The sequence below is a fragment of the Danio rerio genome, chromosome 1, assembly GCF_049306965.1.
Source record: "Danio rerio strain Tuebingen ecotype United States chromosome 1, GRCz12tu, whole genome shotgun sequence".
Taxonomy (NCBI): domain Eukaryota; kingdom Metazoa; phylum Chordata; class Actinopteri; order Cypriniformes; family Danionidae; genus Danio; species Danio rerio.
Window position 1 is genome coordinate 38,454,596 of NC_133176.1, and position 9,981 is coordinate 38,464,576.

Below are 9,981 nucleotides of genomic sequence, written 5' to 3' on the forward strand. Positions count from 1 at the left end.
AGAATTGTCTCAAAACATATATTTTTTGATGTAACAACACAGCTACAGCGAATAAAATCAATAATGTGTGTTTTAAATTTATAGTGTGCGAATTATCAAGGATTGACGATAATTTGTCATATTGTTTGCACCAAGGGGGCCCCAAATAAAATCCTGCTTAGGGCCCCCTGAAGGCTTGGGCCGGCCCTGCACACAACTCTTTATCAGTGTCAGCTACACTGTCAGAAAAAATTTGCAAAATTTTTACCTTTTTTGGTACAATGGCTTGTCACTGGGGCAGTACCCTCAAGGGTACACCTGTTGTACCCTTTCACATGGGTACATATTTATACCGTAGCAGTATGTACCTTCATGGGTCAAATATGTACCTCTGCTGACTAATTTGTACCTTACTTGGGCTATGGTACAATAGTGTACCTTTAAAAAAGGTACAATTTCTCCTCCATAGGGATGAATTTTGTACCCTTTCATTTCAGATTTGTACTCCATACACAACACATTAAATTTCATTTATCACATTTATTAAACATATTAAATATCAACATTTTTACAGGATGAATGTTTAAACATTACATAATTTTAAAAGAATAAAAAGCAATATTTTTCCATGAGTACAAACTGCACGATAATTGTAATTTTATACCTGTAACATTTTATCACAAACACACATTGAAAGATTCAAAACAATTACATTGTCACCTTTTTAGAAGATGAAAGTTTTAAACTATCACAATGTCATACCAGATGCATAAACAAAAAAAGCTGCTTAAACATTTTAAAACATTTTATAAAAAAGCAAAAAAGCTTAATATTATTTTTTAACATCAGTACATCCCATTTCACTAAGCATTTTTACCAATGTAACAAAGGTATTTTTCTAAAACAGCACTAGACCTCATGAAGTACATTTTTGTTAGTGCACTGCATTCTACATTTTCTAAAAGCATCAAGAATCTCAAAGCAATCTTTTTCCATATAGTACATTGAAACATGTCACTTACTGTATACCCTTTATCATTTTAGATCTCAAAAACACTTTTGATCGAACAGTATTACACATTTGAATTAAAAATTTCTAAACATTCTTAAGAAACAGTTTATCAGCAGAGTATGTTTCAAGAGCCTGAAAGTCCGTCTGCCTTGGTTTATAACACCCCATTCAAAGTCAAACTCTTACTGTATTTGCATGGAAATATGAATCATACAACAGCAGTATTAAAAACTTGCTACACAGAAACCAGTGCAGTATTGACATTTAAAATGTGTTTTATTAGGAAAGAGTCATGTCTTCTCCATTAGCAGTCTCACATGCACACAAAAACAGTTCAATTTGAACACCTGAATGTGTCAATCTCATCAAGGATGATGGGCGGAGAAAATTCTTAGCTTTGTTTCATCTTGTGCTTCTCAATTGATTTGGGCAATGTTATTGAAATGTCTATAGCTGCTAGTCTTAAAATACTGATGCACAGACTCGAAACTGATGCACCAAAGTAAATGCAAAGATCCAAGCATTGCTGTTTGAAGCAGACCCAGCAATACAAGTTCCCCTTCCGGGGGAACTTCAGCACTATAAGTGGATTTGATTGTAAAATCCACGCATTGGGAGGTTCGGTTCAGAAGCTACTCGTCTGAAAGAGTATTGAACGGGCCAATTAAGAATGAATTGGCAGCGCAAGCCTGCGCAGGTGAGCGGCATAAGCAATCAACTGAGTATATAAGCTCACCTGGCGCCAGCAGACGCTATCCTTTTCGCTTCAGAGACTTTCTGATCGAGTCGATGAGGGTTCCTCCTGCTGTGACCAGCGATTCTGAGCGAACGAGAGCATTCTCCCGGTCCAGAGTGTGTACACGCAGTGGCAGACGGTCGAGCTGGGTTTCTCCCTTGCCTGGCGTTCTTTGGGTCCGGTCCTCCAGAGTGGTGCGTATAAAGTTGCAAACTTCACAGAAAGAGCAACACAGTCGTGCAGCACGTCCTTATCAGGACGGCGCTCCGACTGTGCGTTTCTGGATGCGGTGGTTTCCTGTCCTCGGATGATGGGCGCGGGCACTGCGTTACATGTCTGGGGGTCCAGCATGTTAATGCGCTGCTCGCGGACAGTTCATGTCGTCATTGCGATGCCATGACTGTTGCGCAAGATCGCGGTTAGCCTTTGCAAAAGGGCGAACCACCCCAGTTGTCCCCTGCTCTGCAGCGGGCACTCGGGCAGATCTGAGGGTTTCAGCGAGAGATAATCCGTCGCCCACGGGCCCGCGGACCTCCCGCTCCTCTAAGCGCTCCATCCAAGCTTCGGGCGGGGGAAGCGATCCGTCTAACAGATGGTAGCCCTTACGCCCGATGACACCGGAGACCAGATGTCCACCGCGGCATCGGAGGGTGGGCTTTCATTGTCCGATGATGATCCAGACCCGCTCGCCCCCTTCGGGCTGGTGAGCGCTGTCACTACGGATCCTGAAACGGACATGTTAGCCGTGCTTTCCCGGGCTGCTTCGGCCGTGGGTTGGAGATGGTTTATCCCCCAGCTCCGCGGCCGGACCGACTAGAGGGGCGTTCCCTTCTTCCCGAAGGTGCACAGTAGGCTCACGCGGTCTTGTAAAGCACTTTTTTCTGCTCGTGCTGCGTGTTCCTCCACCCTAACCACTCTTGACGGTGAAACAGCCAGGGGGTATGTGGCGATTCCTCAGGCTGAGTGCGCGATGGCGGTAAATCCGCGCGGCGCCTCTTCTTGGCGGGGTCCGCCTCGTCTCCCATCCAAAGCCTGTAAGTTATCTACCTCCCTCGGAGCTAGAGCTTACATAGCTGCGGGCCAGGCTGCTTCCGCCTTGCATGCGATAGCCACCTACCAGCGCTACCAAGCGCAGGCGCTGGCCGAGCTGCACGAGGGTGGGTCCAACCCAGGCTTACGAGCTTCGCACCGCCGCCGACTTAGCTCTTCGGACTACTGAGTCCGCTGCGTGTGCGTTGGGGAGGACGATGTCCACATTAGTGGTCCAGGAGCGCCACCCCTGGCTGATATGCGCAAAGTCGACAAAGTCCGCTTTCTTGACTTCCCCATATCCCCAGCCAGGTTCGGCGACACTGTCTGTGAATTCACCCAGGAATTCAAGGCGGTGAGAGAGCAGTTGGTGGGTGATGTCTTTCGGCGGTCCGTAGCCCGCTCCGCCCGCCGTGCCATTCATACCTGCTCCTCGCCGAAGGCGCCCGCCTACGAGAGCTGCTCTGCCCCCGCACACGCCTCCGGCGAAGCGAGCGCGTCGGGAACCTCGGAAGCAGGCAGCCCCCCCGCCCAGAACGCCGCTAAGTCCGGCAACGGACCGCGAAGCGCCCCTGGGACAGACCATCTGGATAAGAGGGAACTTGCTCTTTCCCCGCTGGAGGGCGGGGCCCCATTTCCAACGGCACTTTTTACTGCCATGAAAACATTATGAAAGGGCACTTTTCACTTCCCCAGATGTGACAGCCCGAAATCTGCCAGTCTGGGACGCTATGCTTTCTAGCTTGCAGATTCGGTGCGTTTCGCCAGTGGCTCACGAGCGCTGGGAGGACGGTCTCCTTTCTCCCACCCCTCGAGCCTCCCCTCCGGAGCTCGGGTTTGGAGTGAGAGCAAATATCTCACCTCCAGCTTTTCCGTGGGACCCGCGAGCTTCCCGGATCAGCACACCCACTCCGCGCTGCCCCACTGCTGGTACGTCAGCGATTGTAGCGATGAGTCCATTAGCGAGAGCTCTGCCTGCCTGGTTAGCGCGGGCCAGCTCTTCGCGGTGGCTCATACGCACAATCAGACTCGGCTATGCGATTCAGTTCGCGAAACGGCCCCCCAAGTCACGGGTGTGTTTTCACCAGGGTCAGCCCCCTGTCCGCCCCTGTCTTGCGAGAGGAGATTGCTGTCCTCCTGGCGAAGGATGCAATCGAGCCGCTCCCTCCAGCCGAGATGGAGAGCGGGTTTTACAGCCCACGCTTCATCGTGCCCAAAAAGAGCGGTGGGTCACGGCCAATCCTAGATCTGCGCGTTTTGAACCGCTGCCTGCACAAGCTGCCGTTCAGAATGCTCACGCAGAAGCGCATCCTCCGGTGCGTTCGTCCTCTGGGTTGGTCTGCAGCATTAGACCTGATGGACGCGTATTTCCATGTCTCCACTCTTCCTCGCCACCGACAGTTTCTGCGGTTTGCGTTTGAAGGTCGAGCTTGGCAATACAAAGCCCTCCCCTTCGGGCTCTCTCTGTCTCCGCGGGTCCTCACCAAGCCCGCAGAGGGTGCCTCAGCGCCCCTTCGGCTCGCGGGCATCTGCATACTCAATTTCTTTACGACTGGCTGATTTTTGCCCTCTCTCGGAGCAGTTGATTATGCACAGAGACAAAGTGCTCTGGCACTTCCACCTGTGGGGGTTTCAGGTCAACCGAGAAAAGAGCAAACTCGCCCCCGTGCAGAGGATCTCTTCTCTCGGGCTGGAGCTGGACTCGGTCACCATGACAGCGCGCCTCTCCGGAGAGCGCGCTCAGCTGATGCTGTACTGTCTGAGAGAGCTCGACAGTAAAATAGTGGTCCCACTGAAACTATTTCAGAGGCTCCTGGGGCATATGGCATCCGCAGCCGCTTCATGCCGTTCGGATTATTCTATATGAGACCACTTCAGCACTGGCTTCACGATCGAGTCCCCAGACGCGCATGGCACGCGCGCGCACACCGAGTCTCTGTTACTGCGCTGTGTCGCCGCGCCCTCAGCCCTTGGAGCGACCCCTCGTTCCTACAGGCCTGGGTGTCTCTAGAACAGGCGTCCAGTCTTGTTGTCGTTTCAGCAGACACTTCCAACACGGGCTGGGGGGCTGTGCGTTGCGGGCATGCGGCTGCGGACCTGTGGAAAGGTACCCAGTTGCATTGGCATATCGCCTGGAGCTGTTGGCAGTGTTCCTCGCTCTCCACCGTTTTTTTCCGGTGCTGGAGCGGCAACACGTGCTGGTCAGGACGGACAGTACGGCGGCGGTGGCGTATATCAGCCGTATAGGGGGTATGCGCTCTCGCCGCATGTCTCAGCTCGCCCGCCGTCTGCTCCTCTGGAGTCATCCGCGGCTGAAATCGCTGCACGCCATTCATATTCAGGCAAGCTCAACCGTGCAGCCGATGCGCTCTCACGGCAGCCTTGCGTCCTGGAGAATGGAGACTCCACCCCGAGTCTGTTCAGCTGATATGGGCGCGATTCGGAGAAGCCCAGATCGATCTGTTGCTTCCCCCGAGATCGCTCATTGCCAGTTGTTCTTTCCCTGACCGAGTGCTCTCGGCACGGATGCACTGGCTTACAGCTGGCCTCGGGGCACGCGCAAATACGCGTTTCCCCCAGTGAGCCTGCTCGCGCAGTTACTGTGCAAGGTCAGGGAGGACGAGGAACAGGTTGCTGGTTGCGCCCCTCTGGCTCAACCGGACCTGGATGTCAGAGCTCTCCCTCGCGATAGCCCTCCCCTGGCAGTCCCTTCGAGAGAGCACCTACTCTCTCAGGGACAGGGCACCACCTGGCACCCTCGCCGATCTTTGAAGAGATTTTAGACGCGAGGAAGACTTGGGTAACCTCCGATTGCGGTGGCTAATACCGTCACTCGGGCTAGAGCCCCCTCCCCGAGCGCGCCTATGCCCTGACGTGGAGTCTATTCACTGAATGGTGTGTCTCTCGCTGAGAAGACCCCCGTAATTTGCCAGATCAGCGTTTTGCTTTCTTTACGCCGAGAGAAGTTGGAGAGCAGGCTGTCGCCCTCCACACTCAAGGTTACGTGGCTGCCATCTCCGCTCTCATAACGCGGTGGCTGGCAGCACCGTGGGAACGCATAACCTCATCATCCGGTTCCTCAGGGGCGTTAAGCGAATTAATCCACCCCGCCCCCTCTCATGCCCTCTTAGGATCTCGCCCTCACTACACAAGCCGCGTCAGATCCCTTCGATCCTCGACTCAGTATCTTTCTGTCCCTGAAGACAGCTCTGCTGGTCGCGTTGATATCGATTAGAGGGTCGGGGACCCGGAGGCATTTTTCGGTCAGTGACTCGTGCCTGTAATTGGGCTGGCTTCTCTCACGTCCTGAGACCCCGCCCGCGATATGTGCCCAAGGTTCCTACCACTCCGTTTTAATACGAGGTAGTGAGCCTGCAAGCGCTGCCCTCGGAGGAGGCAGACCCAGCCCTTCTTATTGTCCAGTTCGCGTTTTGCGTATTATCCGGACCGCACTCAGAGTTTAGATCATCTGAGCAGCTCTTCGTCTGTTATAGCGGTCGGCAGCAGGGAAGTGCCGTACCGAAATAAGTTCCCACTAGATTGTGGATGCCTTTCTTTCACTATCAGAGCCGAGATGAGCCGCGTCCCCCGAGAGCGCGTGCGCACTCCACTCGGAGCTTCGCATCCTCTCGAGCGCGCGCACGCGGCGCCCCTCTAACAGACATCTGTAGAGCTGCGGGCTGGGTGACACCCAACACATTTGCAAGGTTTTACAATCTGCGAGTGGAGCCGGTTTCCTCAAGGGTATTAGGTAACCCTTGGTGATTGAGGAAACAATTCGGTAGGGTGTTGAAACACGCTTGCTGCGCCATTTTCCCTAACACGGAGATACGTGCGCCTTTTTATCTGTCAGTAAAGTTCCCCGTCAGGTGAGCCCTGCAGATTCCTCCGTGGCCCCCAGCACTGACTCAGCGGAGGAGTCACTTGCTGGCCCACTACGTTGTAGGTCTGCCCGCTGGTCAGCCCGCGTTTTGGGTAAAGGTGCCTGCTATGCGTGATCCCCACTAGGCGATCCCATATGCTTATTCCGCCACGGTTAAGTCCCCCCCCTGGGCGGACCCGTGTCTTCCCTCCCCGCTAACCACTCTTTTGCTATGCGTACTCCCCCTTTTTAGGGCTAGTCCATATGTAAATTCTGCCATCTATCCCCCCTTGGGTAACGGATGGCCTCCGCAGCGTCCTCCCTATCGGGATTGCACGCTTCCCAACGTACTGTCGTATTTTCCTAGAATTATCTAGATGCTCACGACTTCCCAAAAAATATATATAAATCCGTAAAACTTCTGTTGAAGTAGGATAAATTAGGGCCAGGGACACGTTGGAGGACCGCGCCCCCCATGATGTGGGTGCGTCACGCTTGCTTGACTATCTCCTCATCGGGGGTGTTGGTAAGGTGCAGTCATTATGGCGCTTTCAATGGGCTCCCAATGCGTGGATTTTACAATCAAATCCACTTATAGTGCTAAAGTTCCCCCCGAAGGGGAACGTTCGAGGTTACTAAAGTAACCCTTCGTTCCCCGAGGACTATACTCCGTCGCCATAATGACTGTCCCTTAGCTGTTGAAAGTCTCTTCAGCTTAAAAAGGATAGCGTCTGCTGGCGCCAGGTGAGCTTATATACTCAGTTGATTGCTTATGCCGCTCACCTGCGCAGGCTTGCGCTGCCAATTCATTCTTAATTGGCCCGTTCAATACTCTTTCAGACGAGTAGCTTCTGATCCGAACCTCCCAATGCGTGGATTTTACAATCAAATCCACTTATAGTGCTTCCGTTCCCTTCCTCGGGGAACGAAGGGTTACTTTAGTAACCTCGAACGTTCTCTCGCACAGCTGCACTGATCGTTGCTGTTGTTCAAATTCAAAGTGTTGCTCCATCTTGGGGAGTTGCTGATGTTCATCCTTTGCATTCTTTATGTAGCGTGGATAAGCCAAGTTGAAAACACAGTAAACAGCGAAGGATGTAATAATGCCTTTTAACTCCTATTCTCCTACACTTTGCAGAGTACTTTCAACCATCTGTAGAGTTGGGTATGGAGCATCATCATCATCCCACTGTGAAAAGGAAAAGAAAAAAGGCATCATTAAACAATGTAAAATCTGTCAGAACTGCATAACATCTATCAGAGTATTACGAAGTGTTTAACCAACAGTACCCAAACCTCTTCCAGTGTAATTACTGTAAGCAATTAACTTTCTCTTTAAGAATATGGGGGAGCAGAATTAGAGCTGCACGAAAGTCAGAATCTATTGCAAAATAAAATCATCCATTCATTTATTTTATTTTCGGCTTAGTCCCTTTATTAATCTAGGGTCGCCACAGCAGAATGAACCGCCAACATATTCAGCACGGGTTTTACACAGAGGATGCCCTTCTAGCTGCAACCCATCACTGGAAAACACCCATACACACTTATTCACACACTATGGCCAAATTAGCTTACCCAATTCACCTGTACCGCATGTCTTTGGACTTGTCAAGGAAACCGGAGCACCCGGAGGAAACCCACGCCAACATGGGGAGAACATGCAAACTCCACACAGAAATGCCAGCTGACCCAGCCGAGTCTCGAACCAGCAACCTTCTTAATGTGAGGCGATCGTGCTACCCACTGCGCCACCGTGACACTCTAAAATAAAATAAAGACATATAATGAAGTACTCTTAAATTAATAATCATTTAATTATTAATAATTAATTAATTATTGGAATGTTTAGCAAATGCTGAATAAAAGATATTGATGTATTTTTATGAATTACATTTTTTAAAGAAAAACATTAAGGAATGTTCTCTATATAAAGGGTTTGTATATAAGGCCCATGAGTTTGAACTTGCTAAATGCAGCTTGAAAAGGCACTTAATGATCACATTCAAGAAATAAGGGTTTGATCAAGCAAAATTATTATTATGTAAGTTTTATGTTAATACCTGTTAGATCATCTGCAAGCTTCTATTCTCTTGCTTTTTTGTAGACTTTGGCCAGTAGAGATGCTTTTTTTCTTAATCAAGCTCAGGCACCTTTAGCACAAGCTGTCCTTGAAGCTCTGACTTGGTTGGAGATGGTTGATGAATGCATTCAGTCAGGTTCACCATGACTATAATAAACAAAAAGGAAATTAGTGATTCACTTTAACTAAAAACATTATCTAATATTCTTTGTTGCCATTTCCCTTCAGGTATCATTGTACAAATAGTTGTAAGCTTGAATGCACATATGTTCACCACAAAGCTTGAAAATTAAAATATTTTTACAATAGTCATAACATTTATAATAGTCATTTGATCCTACACTTTGGCTTATACTGACATTAAACTTTTCATTTAAGCTGATAACTGATTTAAAATGTGTGATCTCACTGACAAGGGTGTTTTTAATAAAGGGTCACACACCTTATTTCACTGGATACGCAGGACATTCACATTACTCTCAAAAGATGATGCATCCTCACCAATTGCAGCAATCATCTATTGGATCAAATATAAGTCCAAAATAATGACAATCATAAAAATTCTAATTTAACTTTAACACTTCATCTTACAGTTTCATAGAAAAAGGGAGATTAAATAAAGACTGCACAATGAATTCCTGGGAAAAAGTATACACACACACACACACACACAAACACACACACACACACATATATATATATATATATATATATATATATATATATATATATATATATATATATATATATATATATGTATATATAAACAAACAGATGAAATACTAAATACTTACGTTATTACACTCTACTGCTTCCTCGTCCACTTCATCTTCTGAAAGAAAAAAAAAATCATAATTGGTGTGAACTTGAGGTTAACAGCAAAAAAAAAAAAAAAAAGCTTTAAATTAGCAACTTAAAGGTTTGATTAATGACCCGCACCTCGATCTGACACGACAGATGATTATGACTCTCTTTAACATGCATATATAACGTTATTTAAATATGTAACGTTGCAAAATACAACTGCTATAAATGGACGTGGGTCGAGATATGCATAAACTAAAGTTATATTGTTTCAGACATGAAGGCATATACTTCACTCCTTTCCAGAGTAAACATGAACGTTAGCATGAAGGTTAGCTTCCCAACACTAAGGAAATTCAGAGTTCATAAATAACGTATGCAATAAAGGCTTAACAACATTATCCAAACAAAACGAAATGTGTTTGAACTGTTTCTCTGGACGTTTCACCGCTATTTTGTCAGTGTCTCGAGCTCTG

At 48.3% G+C, this 9,981-nt stretch overlaps 1 long non-coding RNA gene across 1 annotated transcript; it reads right to left on the reverse strand.

Annotated features, from left to right (window-relative positions):
• Positions 1–8,701: 8,701 nt before the first annotated feature.
• On the reverse strand, positions 8,702–9,526 carry LOC141375504 (uncharacterized). The gene is made up of 3 exons (XR_012383553.1): positions 9,496–9,526; positions 9,144–9,218; positions 8,702–8,848 (listed from the first exon to the last, which is right to left on the reverse strand). It is a non-coding gene; the product is annotated as an uncharacterized lncRNA (long non-coding RNA).
• Between the last annotated feature and the right edge of the window lie 455 nt (positions 9,527–9,981).